Source organism: Zootermopsis nevadensis, unplaced genomic scaffold, assembly GCF_977971745.1.
Source record: "Zootermopsis nevadensis isolate Lab colony 2312 unplaced genomic scaffold, Znev_1.0 Znev_ptg000008l, whole genome shotgun sequence".
Lineage (NCBI taxonomy): Eukaryota > Metazoa > Arthropoda > Insecta > Blattodea > Termopsidae > Zootermopsis > Zootermopsis nevadensis.
In genome coordinates, this window is record NW_028259140.1 from 11,219,479 (window position 1) to 11,235,963 (window position 16,485).

General features: G+C 36.9%; 1 long non-coding RNA gene across 2 annotated transcripts in view; it reads left to right on the forward strand.

Moving 5' to 3' along the window:
* Positions 1-16,485, forward strand: part of LOC110830188 (uncharacterized) — a 296,733-nt gene that overhangs the window by 22,209 nt on the left and 258,039 nt on the right. For both annotated transcript variants that reach the window (XR_015534155.1, XR_015534154.1), the window contains exon 2: positions 11,881-11,933. This is a non-coding gene — a long non-coding RNA (uncharacterized LOC110830188). The remainder of the gene's footprint in view (positions 1-11,880; positions 11,934-16,485) is intronic.

Consider the following 16,485-nt stretch of genomic DNA (forward strand, 5'->3'; position numbering starts at 1 on the left):
GTTTGTGTGTGTTGGTGTTCTTTCATTGGCTGTTTCGGGTCTCTTTTTCGTGAATCCATGATATCGAAAACATCAAAAGAATTCTGTTCACATTATTTGGATCGAATTAAGATGAAAGCATTTTGGAGTTAGTGTTTTATGAGAGATCCAAACGAATTAAGCAGTCGAAATATATAAAAGAATTATCGTTAAAATTCTCATACTTACATCGGCATAGGAAATCGGCACAATGATGCCTACCTTATGCTGTCTTGTTTTAAAACTTTCTCCTGTTCTTTAGGCACTGGTTTTAAGACGATTTTTTACTATTCATGCATTTCGATTGGTTGTATAGAGAGCTAACTGAGGAATTAAAATTCAATGTTAAATATTTCTGTTACATGATTTTAAAAGTGTAATTCGGTTGCAGTGGAAACTAGAGGAAACGGTTGCTAAAATAATTAAAATAACTGGATAGTCACAAGAAATGATTGGACAACGAACCCGAATTTAGAATTTAAAAATACAGTTGTGTGTTAAGCTAATTACCCTGGTTAAAAATGAAGGGGTTTTACTATAGATTTATGAACTTGACGTTAAAATCATCACTCAGATTTTGATAATACACTTTCTTAATCACCAAGAATTTACTGTCTGACCGGCTTAATTTATTTCTGTGTTTGCATGACTTTCCTTATTTGTTATGATTACTATTTTCACACGAGATTTGGTGTTCCTGTGGTGCTATAGATCTCAGTCGAGGTTGCTGAGTGTTGCTGACGTGTGGCCTCTGACGGTTACGAATGTTTCGAAGGAACGTGACGTCTCCATCTTTACATCGCGTCACAACCCAAGATACCACAATCGATTTTCACATTTAAAATTTTAATCACGAACTGAATAAAGAACCTACCAAAAGGTAAACAATAAACCTTAGAAGTAGGCCCTATGACAACGCACGAATAAAAACCACCTTTTTAATTAATGATATTCTTAGTCGAAGGACAAGAATTCATGCTTAGAAACTACCGTATGTATTTATTTAATCGATCAGTCGATCTTTGTAAGGCTCGAACTGGTACTGTTTATTGAATGATTTGATAAGTCATGCCTATAAGTTCGTCTAATGCGCCCGTGAAAGGCACTTTTATGCTGGCTGTTCGTAATAAGTTCAGCTAATACCCAAATTATAAGCAAGACTTCTACTCGATCAATACTTTATGCATTTACAAAGTATAACAATTGATACGTCACGCGAACACATGGCTACAGACGTGCTAAACAGGCGAGTCATTTGCACAAAAGCTAGACAGTCCGCAGACGCGTTTTGTATGTGCGGAGTGTTCAAGGCCACTGGGAGGTGTGATTAGCAGTATGCATTCCAGACGTCTAGCAGGGACCCGTAACTGGCCAAACCACGGAACTCATTCTAGGGCACGGATTATAATAAAAACTTGTATGGAAAATATTCTAAGCCGCACTGAGTGGTCTGTCTGTGTTGAAAAGTGGCAAATGTTAGTGTCTGCTGTCGCCTCTTCGAACTCATAAATGATTCGTCAGATTTTAATTAAATTTGTTACATGTAACCAGAACAGAAATTTGTAGGGCGACGCATATATTTGGCCAGGTGTTGTCTTTCAGCGTTCCAAATACACAGAATTTAACGTACCGACATTGGTGTGCTACTAAAACAATATCGATACTCAAGTATGATTGTGGTACACATAAAATGCATATAAAATTAAGTTTTTTGAAATACAAGGGCGAACAATATAGTGATCTTGTAAAATTAATATTAACTTTACACTTTTATTACGAATATTTATCAGAAGCTGAATACATTAAAAAACTTTAACTGTCTGACAATTTTTAAGTTCTAGTAAACAACTCTAGTGGAAAATGTATAAAAACAGAGTAGGTCTATTTGTCTGTCTTTGCACGAAGTACACAAACTGAACGCACAACAGGAACCGTCAACTTCCGCGTAGGACAGCTGTTTACTTTCGCTTGCATGTTTCATCTTCAAAATTACTTACTAAATATCGGTTAAATTAGGTATTGTGGTTGGGGGGGGGGGGGAAGATTAACACTAAGCTTTTTTGTAAAAACTTCATTTTGGTCTGAATTGATAAAGTTAAACTTTATAATTTCTACTTTAGCTGGTCTCAAGTCAAACTTATCGGTTTTCAATGGGGAAAAAATATATATATGCTCCTATTTTTTTTTAATGTTGGCCGATGATCGGACAAAGTTTGCGTGTCGCCCACGTAACTTTTTTGCCAGGCTGTCGGCCTGCGAGAGATAACAAAGCCATGGCATATGATATGAGTAGACATATGTCAGTCGGACTCAGGTTGTTGAAATTATATGAAATTCCTCGTCACAGAATCTTATTAAATTTAACTCTCCGGTATCACAATCCTAAGTTTCGATACTAACATTCTGGCAACATTCATAAAGTTCTTTGTCAGTTAATACTCTTAACAAAAATAGAATGTTCAAAACAAAATATTTTGCTCATATAACTATAAAGTTTAATATCAGTTGAAATCTATGTTTAAAGTTCCTCAAGACTGAACGCCGATAATACGCCACTCAATTCAATTGACTTTCTACTCTCAGAATCCACCTAAGATGTTTTTAAACTTATTCTCCCATTCATCCGCTCTCTTAGTTATGCGCCTTCCATTCAAAAACAGATTAATATGTCCAGCCTACCACACCGTTCGCCATTTTCGTATTCTGATACTACAAGCCTACCTGTATTCTTTTAAGTTTAGTGCAGGAATTTCAACCTTTTCAACTACATCAATTTATTTAAATGTTATGGTAATTTAATACAATTCTGCTAACTTACTATTGCAGAAAGGTTCACACATTACTCAAGATTTAACACAGCCTTTGTTTCCGTTGTCTGATTTTAGTTGTTGCGACTCGTACGGCCTGTGTTGTCGTTAATAAAACACATCTTTCTTCTCGATTTCCCGTTCTTCATTAATCTTAACTGTTGCTTACAGCGACAAGCACCGTTAAATTTTCAGAATAAAAAAGCGTGTTCCTTGATTTCAGAATATTTTGAACATAAATCAGTAAATCATGAATCAAGGACGTTTCCTTTAACGATGAGACACTGATAATATGATAATTCCAATTGTAAGTTCGTTGATGTGGCATAAATCTACATAGGAAAAAAATATTATAGAATTTGCTTTAAGTCGGAAAATCAATCATTAAATTCCTCAATTAAAGTCCTGAAGTAGTTATAATTTTCCTTCGAACAACACACTCCTCTCAGTTTACCTTATCTTAAATTAGAAATTTAAAGGTATTATTAACTTTCGGTTGGTTTTCCTATAAGAAAATTTTCGTCTGAAAATCTCTGACGCAATTGTAAAAGTGTAAATGAGTTGGTCTGTGTTTCTAAAACGACAATTAAGCTTGTTCGAATGTCCAGTAATGTCGCTAAGGAATTTGATTTCACACATCCACTGTTAATTCTTAATCTCACGAAGAGGCTTCTTTTTTTATTCGATAACATCTTGGAATTCTTTCCTAAAAAAAACATCACTTCAGAATTACCCACCGAAGTTCAGAATAATAGTCCAAATTATCACATAACAGCTTCTAATTCACCGATCACATTTCAGAACTGCTTTGGGACCGGACACAAATTTCATATTTGGTAATTACAGTCATCAGATATTGAAAGTCAAGTACGGATTTTGTAAAACATATTTTAGGTGCACTATACAGTGAATCGTCATGACGTCATTTTCCCCAGATTCCTCTGCGTCTTTGTTATCATCGCTGAAACTCCTTTTATGTTAACAAACACAGCAAGGACGTAGACATACTGCTAATTTTTAAAAGATACTGGTGCCTCGCAAAGGCGTGTACAAATCAGCAGCCCTTGTACTGTCCTTAAGGATGGACAAAGCAGGTAATTCTTCCAAAATTTATAGTTTTTGTCAAACTCCACGAAAGAAAATGGTTAAGTGACCAGTGCTTGTGGTATCTGCAGGTCTGCTGTAATCCAAATCTACCGAACAGAAAACAAAATTTAAGAACTTGACTTTCAAGGTGATAAAAATAATTGCAGATAGTTTATTTGAATTGCAAGTTTATATTTCGGTAGAATGATTTTTGCTAAAGATACTCCTTTACAAAGTCTCTATCAACAAATGTCTTTCTGTGATTTTTATACACAAGTTCTTCTTCCTGCTTTTATATTCTTGTAATATTGTTTTTGATACCAGTACTTTGTCCTCAAGGACTTCAGTGTCCTGACGACGAAGATAGTTCTCGAGACGCTGGTGTGTTCTTCATTAAGCCACCTGACACGGCTGGTAGCCCGAGAATAATCCTTTATCCTTTGTCGCCGTGAATGTTTCAGATCAAACATCTTGGAAGTCACTTCAATAATTATAACCTAAATTTAGTGGTTTCAAGACTGTAAAAGCTATCAGCTCTGTCGATAAGTTAGCTGGCAAGCAGAGGAGACTGCGTGCATCATGACACATTGTGGCCTCTGATGCAGGCACTGCCTCAGAACGATGCACTTTTACACAGACATTATCGTGGCTTTCTTTTTTTGTTGCCTCCAGGGGCAGACATAACACTGCATAAAAACACACTTACTTGTGACAAGCATGGGAACTGCATGCTGCAACACGTGTTTTGTAAACACACTCTGCCGCGTGATGTTCTGCCTTTGTTTTTCCTACCCCCCAGCGAACACGTCTGTCGCGGCTCTGAATTTTAGATGCTTTTCCAAATACGGGATAGGAATGACCCATTGATTTTGCCTTCTTATATGCATGGTTTCACTGGACGAATTTTGATCACGAGGAAACAATTTGTAAGAAACTGCTTGCAAAATTGAAGGATAATATTAAAACTGATGACATATAAACTGATTGTAGTAACGTGGACTGGATTGTGTTGCGTCATAATGGAATCTTAATGATTAGTCTGAGCAATTGATTAAGTAACAAATGCATACCCCATTTAAAAATGAAAAATGAATGTGTATTCCGTGACTCAAATTGTTTGATTTATCAACAATAATTATATTCTACAATTACATGTATCGATCGTCCAAAATCAGTGTCAGGCTGTAGATTTTAACTTAATTTTAAGTCAAAATCGGCGTCAGTTGTAATATCTGTAGATGCTGATGACGATCTTGATAAAAGAATTTGTCGTGAGTAACGGTATTTACATTTGTTTTCTATAAATTTGCAGTAGAATCAGAACAAAATGCAAAGAATGTACATTACTAGCCGTTTCTCTCTTGTGCAAGTGCATATTTTAGTATGTGAAGTCAAAATTGTTGTGAGACTCTAGAGGTCGTTACCTTAAGCTCGAGGAGGCCGCCATGAGGCATGTGTTATCTGTTCCTCTTCGCAAACAGCGAATAACACGAATCTCATTTCGTGTGCAGGTTTCGTGACAAAACGTCCTTCTATTTACATGTAATGTATGTAATTTGCCTTCAGGAGAAACAGACCAGATGTCAGGCTTTCGCACTTTTTCAAGCTGCAAAACCGCAAAGTTAAATTGTTTCGAAGACGTTTTTGTAGCCCCATTAGTCAAGCAGTAGAGCGTGCTGTTAAAGTTTGCAAGGTACTTCAGCACCTCTCAGATTTTCAAAAAAACAAGGAAAACTTTTGATTCAGATTTCATCGTACCACACAAAACACTGAAATAAAATATAGCCTTTGTGGGTTTCTTCACCTATCATAAATGAAACGTTAAGAGGAAATTTTTTGTGTAGGATTTGAAATTTTCACGGCGGTGAGTCTGTAGATTGCTGTCTTCTGGGTTGTTGCGCCGTGTAGTCTGGTAGAAGTTTACAGACGTTTCAAAGGTCCTTGCTGCCTCCATTATCAGGGCGAAATTTTCTGTTAGTAGTCAGCCGACTTTCGTACTTTCAAAACAAGACGCAGGTGTTCATTAATTAAGATGTATCCGCACATCACCTTTTTCTAATTGATTTTCTGAGGAACGTGGTTTACACAGGTCTCAAGACCCATTAAATTATTCTTAGTGCCATATAAGTAATTCAGATTTTGACACTTTCACGTGAATAGATCTTCTCCGACTTAACGGCTCCCTATGCACGCTTCCATAGAATTTATTGAAATATGAAAATCTGAAAATGGATGCATTATATTCTTCCGAAACGTTGACATCAACCTACAAGACCCCACGGCGTTATAACCCAGAAGACTGCCATCGACATCTTCACGGTCGAGAGAACCTCAGATCTCATTCAATATGCCTGGATCGACGTCGTTTTGACGTTTTAAAGCGAAGACGAAAGATCAGATTCATTTACATTTTATTCTGAAGGGTCTACTGCACGTCAATGAATATAACCATGATATAGAAAATGCAATGTCTTATAAAGGGTTTATTACATCCAGGCCTTGTTTGATAAATGATCCATCTGATCAAGAACCAACAATCGGATAGAAAAATAATGTATGATGTTTCTTTAATTCAAAGGAGTAATTTATGTCTTTCCTTAATCTGTTTATTATCATAATTGCAACCTGTTTTAGTACTGGTATAATGAAGTTTGGATTCAAAATATGTCCGCTTAGAGAAACAACCATACCCTGGTGTTATAGAACTAAAAGTTAATCATTTCGACAAACAAAATTTTGACACTAAATTGTATCTTGAATCAACTCAGTCAAATCCGCATTATTAAAACTCATTTTCTTATCCAAGTTTAACATATTCGTCCTAGAAGAATTATCATTCAAAATATTGTATACATTTCTTATTTCTCAACGCAAGGTGGAGTTTTTGACTTACAGGTGTTAAAACATACGATTAGTAAAACCTTAAGTTTCAGCAAATCATATATTTCCTAATTTTCCGTCTTCTGTTAGGAAAATTCCGTGAGAAAACATGGAAACAGGCACAATATCCAGTTCTTCCGCAGACTAATGATTCTAGTCATCGTAGTGAATGAAGAAATGACGTCGAGATTTTAGTTGTGGCCATTAAACAACACTGAAAGATACATAAGATAGTAGGCACGTGGAGAAGACTCAGACAGTTTGTCTGCCGAGAGTCACTCTAAGTCAAGATGGTCGAAATTCCTCCGTCGAAGATTTAAATTAGCTGAGGATGTTGATTGTGCCGAAGTGTTGGCAGTGCTGATGTGGATTCCTTCAAGTGCGTGGATGTTACTGCTCCCAGCACGGCTAGAATGTTGACCCCAGCAACGTGTTGCTTACCAACGTAATTTGGTACGAACTCTGTGGGGGCAACGCCAAACCCTCTGGGGTTGTGGGCATACCAACGTTGTAAAATTAACTGCCGTCCTTCTGACTCTGACTTCTTTATACAAAGAAAGATTAAACTAGAACTTAGCAACCAACGCCCTCACACAGTGTGAGTGAAATAACATTGTTAAAGAATTTATGTTTTACAGAGAGAATTTTTCTTGAATTTTGCTAGTTTAGTCATTTCTGGAAATCAATTCTCATGGTCTTTAAAAAGAACAGATTAGTATCAGATGTTATAAATAAATTAAGCCTACTGGAAATCTGTTCTTTTATTTCTAGTAGAGATTTAATGTATTTTGATTCTTGAAGTACCGAAACAGTGGAACTGAACTCAAAATTTGTTTCTCAATTAATATTTAGTATTTACTCTCTGTGATATCAATAGAACCTTAAATATTCACGTTAACTGAAAAATATCCTAAAGAAGTGTGAACGTACGGAGTAATTTTTGTATATTACATAGATGTTAAGGAGATCCATCGCTTTCTTCATTTGCTTTCTGAATTTGCGTTTTACATTTGATAATGAGTATGTATTTGTAACCAAGCTACAAATTGATAATGAATGTTTCGTCTTCTAGATTTATTTCTAACGAATGGAATGTGAATTAAATTGGTTGTGGCTCTATCTTTAAGGTCCCATTCTGACCTGTAGGCCCGTCTGAAATAAGAGACACGTGTCTGACCTTAATGCACCGACCCGGTCTGCAAATAAGCGCAAGTTACTTTGTCTGCCACAATCTCCCGGACAGGATGTGACGTATCTCCGTTTTTTTGACTCTTGTGACCGAAAATAACAAGTTTGGGGAAAAATTTATGGATACGTCTTCTCTCTAAATCTAAGGTTCATAACCACATGCGCGGGGCACGTGTCAAAGAGGTCAGTTGAAAAGAAATATTGTTTGCAAGTGCAAGAGCAACGGAATAACTCCGCCTTCTCCACAAGTCAAGGAGGGATTGGTGCGTAGCCAAACAGAAAGGAAGGACGACGACGTCCTTGTGATGTTGGAATTCCACTCTTGCCCTATTCCCTCCTTTTCACTTTCAGTAAACTTATCAAATTTGTAACCGACTTGATTTCTAAGAAGGCGTGTTATTGGCGACAATTTTTGTGGTTTAATATGGCGGAATCCTGCAAGGGGATACGGTACCTCGGCACTTAGAAGGAAAGATATAAACGTCCTTTGAAGTAGTTGGTAACGCCGTATTACTGGGAAATAGTCGATGAGTGATCCTCGGTTTGAGTTTCACGTTATGTGATGAATGATGGATAAACCTTGACCACGACTGAAGAGTTTCAACTTATTCATTCTCATATTTATTCATTCCTTATTGGTTATTTATTAAATTTCTTTCGTTTTAATATGGAAATTGTACTATTTTATTTTCAGTTAATTTTCACCTTATTTCATCATGTTGAACAGTAATAATAACAGCCTTTTTGCTGTAAATTTGATAATAAAGGGCTGGAATTTACTTTTAAATATATTTTGAATGCAATATTAATGCCATTAGCTTAATATAAACCTATAACATTTTAAAATCCAAGACCTAAAAGTACCTTCTCACCTCTAATCTACTTTTTCTGATATGAAATTTAAAATTTTTAATTTTGGTGCACCCAGCCTGTTAACGTTAATTGTGCTTCATGATTTTGAAAAAAGTAATTGATGATTATCTTTTATCCCGAGTCTTGATTGGAAGAAAATGTGTGTGTGTGTGTGGGGGGGGGGGGGTTTCTATGTAAATACCACAAGCCTGCAACGGTGAACTGTGAAAGAAATAAGTAATTAGTTTAATGAAATAAGATTAATGAATTATTTTATACACGTACCTGCTAGCTGGAATTGTCATGAACTGTACTTCGTATTCTCGAGTTCTTAAGCGAACTATGTGAATTCGGTGGTGTTCCATCTGTGGAGACCTTCCAGTTACGACGCAACCACGGCTCGCAGTAGAACACCAACGGCCACCAGACCAGTGGACTAATAGCTAAGTGCAGAATACAATACACCAACTCCTGTGAAACCAACATCCAGTGAAGTTTTACTTAATATGGTTTTGTAAAGAACTTACCTTTATGATCTGTTTAAAACCATATTCTTTTGATCATATTATATGAATTAATGTCCCCTTTTTGCCACTGATGATGACCTCTTGAGGTCGAAACGCGTTTGACATTAGTGTCCTTTATAGTGTAAACAGTTTTACTTGTATGCTTATTTTTATACGAAACCCTTCAGTTAGCATAGCCCTTCTGCAGGTAGAGATTTGAACCTTAGACTTTGGAAATACGTCAGTTGGTCGCGACATTCGCCGATTATCTTGCGAAAATGGACATTTTAAATCTACGTATTTTCAGATTTAAATTTTCATTCTCTTGGTTATGTCCTTATTATGTCGTCTTTTAAAATACAGTCGCTTCGTAACGGTCAATGTAATTTGAAAATGTAGCTCTGATTCATATTGACCCTTATGTGCAATATTCAATCCTCGTAGGTACAAATAAAATTGCCTTTCTTTCATCTCAGCCAGTATTTTGTAAATGTTACATTTAGACCTACGTGTTATCCGTCAATGGGCTTCATTTTGTATATGATTTCATAGCTTAGTGTTTAATTACGCACCAGGAATAATTTTACTTTCGCCTTGTTATCTTCTTTACTAATAAATGGCCATACTTCACATCTCTCCTGTAACTTTTAGGCCTACATATACTATCATTTTTCTTTCGACAATGGCTTTTGTGGATATATGAACTATTCAATGTAAAAGTGGCCTATATAGCAGTCTGTAGGCGTCTTTTACTGATAAAACTGTCAGTGAAAAGAAACTCCTGCGGTATGTAATTCCACTTATTGAAAATCCGACGTCACTCAAGTCGGAAAGAATAAAAGATTTGCTGTCACTCTTAAGAATGTTGCGAGAATACCCATTTGTGAGTTAGCAATGTAACGAACTGTCAAGACAGTCGACACATAGGCCTACAAACCATTTTTCCGCGTTGTGTAAAAGCGTCGCGAATGAACTGTCCTTTTGAATGTAAATCGTAAGACATATTTGAGTAAACTCTATCTTTATATTCTTCCTGTTAGTCTCCATTGCAGAAAGCTATCTGTGTATAGAGGACCGTCTGAATCAGCAATCCGCTAGGGTACATGGCAAGAGATCGGCGAACCACCAATTACTATGCTCGATTTTGATTTTGTCGTGGATAAGTGCCCAACATTTTCTTTTAGATTTCATTTTTGCTGTCCCCGTAAATCTACCTCCCTGTGCAAACACACGTATTATAACCCTGGCGTTAGCCTGTCCGTCAAAACTGCTAATAACTTCGTCTCTGATGTAGTCTACCTACAGAATTTCTTCTTGGAATAAAATTGCTTTATTTAAATAATTGAAATAACAACGAAAGGATTACTCTTTATGTGCAACCACATAGGCGTAAAAGATATTTTAAAGGCGAGTGAATTTTTAGTATGGCGAGTAGGACTTGGAATGATTTGCAAATATTTTATATATATATATAATATATATATATAGCCTATGAGAATGTATGCCTACGCTAACTGCCATTCACTTAAGGATATTTCTGTCTTCGCGTCTCCAATGAAAAATGTAAGCATAAAAATATAAATGTCTATAGTGAGATATCAGGTTCTTACGTTAGCGAGTATGATGATGAAATATCCATCAGACAACAACCCAGAAGACAGTCAATTTCATAAAAGCCTGTAATGTTGTTTGTACTTGCATGTGGATGTGAAATTCGTCTCTCGTGCTAAGGGAATAACATGGATTGTAGGGTGATTCAGATGATTGTCCTCAGCAGATTATTTAGGCCTAAGAGACAGGAATAGATAAAACTGCAAAGGCCGAAGCCTGTAAGCAGTTTCTGAAATTGTAATCCTCGACAGACATTATTAGGCGTATGAAATCAAGGAATCAAATGGGAATGGAAATTTGCATTTCTGAAGGAGATGAGAAATACACAAATTGCAAACATTTAGTCTTGAAAACCTTAAAGTAATACGTCACTTGGGAGGCGTAGGTGTACGTGTAAAAATGGTACTAATGACAATAACACTTAAATAGGTGTAAAACCCTATCGAACTCATATGAGCCCTAGTAAAGGACTTTTTTGTGGTAGGAATTTTATATTTGAAGGTAACCACGTAATAAAACAGCGAAAGAAAAAAACTTTGTTTTGCGAGCATGGAGAAATGGGGAGCGCTTGCATGCACGTCAAAAAATTTTAAGAACATCTTACACTGTAACCGACGATTGATGGAATATCTGACAAATTTATAATTAACTTGGAAACAGACTCCGATAACAATTTCAACGTCATCTTGTCAATCCGCGATGAAGAAATGAGAAAAGTAGTTACTCTGGATATGTGTAATGATATGACGCCTACTGTACGTCATATTGTAGAAGTTTTAGTGAATTGTAAAGTTTTAAATTGTTTACGTCCGACAGTTGAAACGAAATTTAAACACGTGCTACTCTGGTGTTGATAGTATATCGGAATCATAAAATTAACATAATCGCTCTACAGTCATGAAAATACATTATTATCTGTTGGTCTGTTACAGGAAATCTTCTTGAGGTACCTGGAAATGAACACCCTTGTGGATGAGACAGTCAGGTAAGTGGCTCATTCATGAGAGAAATTTTGAATATGATGTTATTTTCCAACATTTTACGACTAACAAAAAGCTGTTAAAATGTTTCTTAAATGTCTAAAGAATACACTAACGTCAAAATATCTTGAGGTTACCGGTGACTTGCTTTTGAGAATGTTACCTGGATCGGATTGTTTTTTGAATTTGAAAGTCTTGACTTGTTCCAATTTTAAGTTAGTGTTCTTTTATGATTTGGTAGACTCACTACTTATTCTGCACTTGAAGTTTAAACACTATTTCTTCCTCTTGGTCGTACAAACGCACTTATGGCTCAGCTAACGACTGAATTGCCAACAACGAATCGTGGTCCCATATCAGGGTAACTGCCGGGAAGGGCTGAGATTGTAGGGTCCCATTCAGAAACTTCAGCGAGGGTACTCGAAACTATTTGTGCGATAGCGTTTATCCCGGGAGACAGAACGCTCAGCTAAGTTTCCAGAAACTATCACGAATATTTAGTCTATTTATAATTTTAAATTCGAAGGCTTTGATCTAATATTCATGACAGTTCATGATATGCGCTTGATTAGCTGGCATGGCTGGCGGTGGAATTATTTGAAATGGGCTGACCTGGCTTTCGGATGGAGGCGATTTTTGGATTTAGGATGCTGCTTTTCTGTCAGGAGTTCCAATAATAGATCCATTTTCTTTGCCACCATCTTGTGACATGAGGTACAAAGTCGTGGTCTCTGAAGATGTAGGGATTCAGCAGAAAGACGCCACAATCTTTTAAACCATCGAGGACATTTTCCATTTCTCTCTGCTTCACACTTCATATGCAGTCATTGAAGAACAAGGATATTTCTTCATACATCTTAATGAAGTTCTGAAGCCAATGGTGAAAATTTGCAAGTGGATGAAACCCGATGTGTGACAGGCTGATAGTCCCAGGAGGGTAAACATCTATTGAGTTGAGGTTCATGTTTTCCCTGGGAAACATAATGAGTTGCGTTACGCAAACACATCGAAAGAGTGACCGGTTAACCTATTTCTGCCGTTGTCAGGTTCGAAACTTTGCTTTTTGCACTTCATACTAATTGCGACATTGGGCTTGTGCTGGACAGTAATTACGCCTGATAAATACTTGAAATGGACCAGATTTAAACTTTGTCCAGTTCTGGCCTCATAAAGTTGAAGACTAGGGTCAACTTTCCTCTATTGAACCCTATCACTCTTCCCATAGACACGGATTTTGGCCTATGGAACGAAAGAAATGCAATATGGACAATGAAATTTCTTAAATATTTTCTGCTAGGTATGACATTTTCGACTGGAAATAAGTGTTATAATATGTTCTAGAAGGCTAGCTGAAATGTCAACTGTCTGGAATCAGAAGAATGCGAACCATAAAATCGTATTCCATTACCAGAGTGCTGAACATTTTACATGCTACTGTAACACATTTTTCCTTCGCAGAATCATTTTCTAGAGGTTATCTACATGCTTTGTATTGCGATTAACATAATTTTTAAGATTCGATCGAGAGACATTGAAAATATTTGACATCTTCACAAATCCCATTTATTTATTCGTCACGGCTTCAATAGTAGACTGTATTGTGGGCTGGTTCCATTTCTCCTTTTCTCTCCTCTGACCATCTGAAAATTGAATCTTAACAGTACATATTAGAAATATCCTAGCAATGGACACAGCTACATATTAAATAATGAATTATTTGCATACGAAATGTGGTAAATAAACTTAAAATATAGATTATTACTATTACTAAACTTTTACTCCTTACCCGTTTTACAAACACACTTAAAAACAAGGTAAATAAAGTTAGATTATCTCAAATAAGTAAACTTGTAGCTTCGCTCGTGGTTCAAAATAATTGGCTGCACAAAGCAGAGTGATCTGAAGCCGTTGATGTCAACAGACGTGAATCCGCAGTACGTATTTGCCGAGAAGCCGAGGTCCTTTCCCCTTCCCTAAGCCCATTTCGATTATTGTGCCCTGAGCGTTATTTATTTATTCATTTACTAACTACTTACGTGTATATTGCAAGAAGTCCCGCCCACGTATGCTACCTTCCATGTGATCAACACATATAGGGTCATATTAACACTCGTGTGCTAACTAGGTCCAGTGTTCTCAGGTAGAACTACGTGGGTGTACGATGACCAAACGTGTACAAGCCAACGGCTGTCCCGTTGCCCTGAAACCGCAGTGTATTGGTGCAGGATAAGGTATGAACTTGTGGCCCGCGGGCCGCATTTGACCCTAGCAACCTCTAAACGCGATATGCTATATGATTTGGGAATTCGTCAGTGCCATCAGGGAATCTTTGCCTATGAGGAACACGAATATAAATAAAACAATATATTATGTAATGTGAAGGGCGAACAGTCGCTTAAAATTAATGAAACAAATAACGGTTTTGTAAATGTAGGCCTGTAACGATGAAATTGTTTATGTGCGATGGTATATTTTTCTGTTCAAGTCATATGAAATTTAATAAAAACAATACGAAAATTACTGCGGCATTAATAACTGAATTTTTAGAAAATTAACCGTGACTTCAAATCAGAACTGTTTGAAATCTAACTAAAAATGTCGTTACAGCTTCAATCTTAAAGTTGGGCAAATACAGGTTCGCTTACGGCCCCTGCGTGCCTCGACAAAGCAACAAATAGACAATGCGGCCCGCGGTAATGAAAAGATTGCCGACCCCTGGAGCAAAGGAGAACACTGGACTTATTATTTTCCTTACACTCTACGCAGGCCAACATAGGAATTTTAATTATTATGGAATGGTGCCATACTACCAACATTTTAGAGCGCGTGAGATGTCTCAGTTTAACGAGAGGATAAATTTAACACGACATTTTAAACAGAAATAAGGAAGAAATTTTAAGGGTTTGGTTTATAAAATAACTTTAACTCGCTTTGTATGGGAAAAAGTTGTTTCATAAAGGAATGAATTTCACATAAAATGTGTGTGTAGTTAACAAAATGAATTTACGAATGAGACAACAGCCGAGCAACGGGACACGACGTGACATAAGTTGATTTAAGATAATCAAAGTAGGTCTAGAGATTGTATTCTATCTTTAACATAGTGGAAAAGGCCAGCTGATATTCAACGGCAGGTGATTTTTCCCCTTTCATTTATGCTATTTGTTGTTTATCTTCTTTAAATGTACTCCTGTAAGCATCCTAATTATAGAAGCAATTTTATAAAAGAACATTCTGTTATCTAGAATCATTACTGAGAACATGGACAGACAAATAATCTCCTCAGCACCCTTTTCTGAAACAACCTCAGTCTACGATCCTCCCATAGTGTCGGAGACCAAGTTTCACACCCATACAGAACTATCATTTCATCGTCCTGATGACGGAGGCAGTATGACCTCAGAAAAGTTGGTAAACATCGACCAGACTACACGACGCAACAACCCAGAAGACAGAAATCTTCAAATTTCTTGACATTTCTGGTATGAACGCAGAAAAGTCATTGAGATTACCGGTCTCTTTCGAGAAAGTATGGAACTCACAGCTGAACTTTGAACATAAAACTTATTTGTTCGAAACTGCTAATCTCAATTTACTTCAAAGAACTGCCCAAGGTGGGATTGAATGGAATTTCACCTCTGTGTCACACGAATGTTCATGCTGTAATGATTTGACACAGGATTACATACTAGGATTTGAGGTTTTCACGTCGGTGAGTCTGAAGATGGCTGTCTTCTGGGTTGTTGCGCCGTGTAGTCTGGTATAAGTTTACCGACGTTTCAGAAGACCTTGCTCCACTTCTACCAGACTACACGACCTCGCTTTCCGTGATGTCATATTCCATCTTACATCGGCCACGATATTTCTTATAAATAATTGTTCAAGTTTTCATGTTTGAACTGAGCTTGGTAATTGTGGTGTCTTCTTGACGCTTCAGCCTGATTAAAAACATGGCATCTGCTGTTTATTAGGATTCTCTAAAGAAAGACATCGATATACAGCGGCTTTCGAGAGGCTTACATTTGCAGGCACATTGGACCGTGCGCACTCATGAGGATCGGCTTCATCTGTCTCAATCGTAGCAACGGAAAAAAGTATGAGAGATGGATTTATTTTTTTAAAAATCTATTCTCTGCTGAATGACTATCGTTTCTAGGTCTACATTAACAAGGGCGGACGTGATATTTAGTATTCACACCAAACATGGGCAGGGGTGAGTTTGAGATGAAACGAGATGCTTTGGAACGAACAGAACTATTGGGGGTGTATCTGGGCGTGGAAAACTCACTTTTCCTAACTGGATAGCCTACTACAGTGTAGATTCTGAAACCTTTTGAACAAAAATATATCTTTCTGTCAACACCTTCCGCTTCTGTTTTCATAGAGGGATGCAATTAAAAGACTGGTTGTCAGAATTTTCCATTCGCTTGTCATAATTTCAGTTTTGTGTCGTTGAAAAATAATGGGAAACAAACAGTCTCTGTTATGCGCTATATTTATTTTGGAAACTGTTAGATCTTAGGGTTGTGACATCCATTTGCTCGGTTCTGTGCTTTA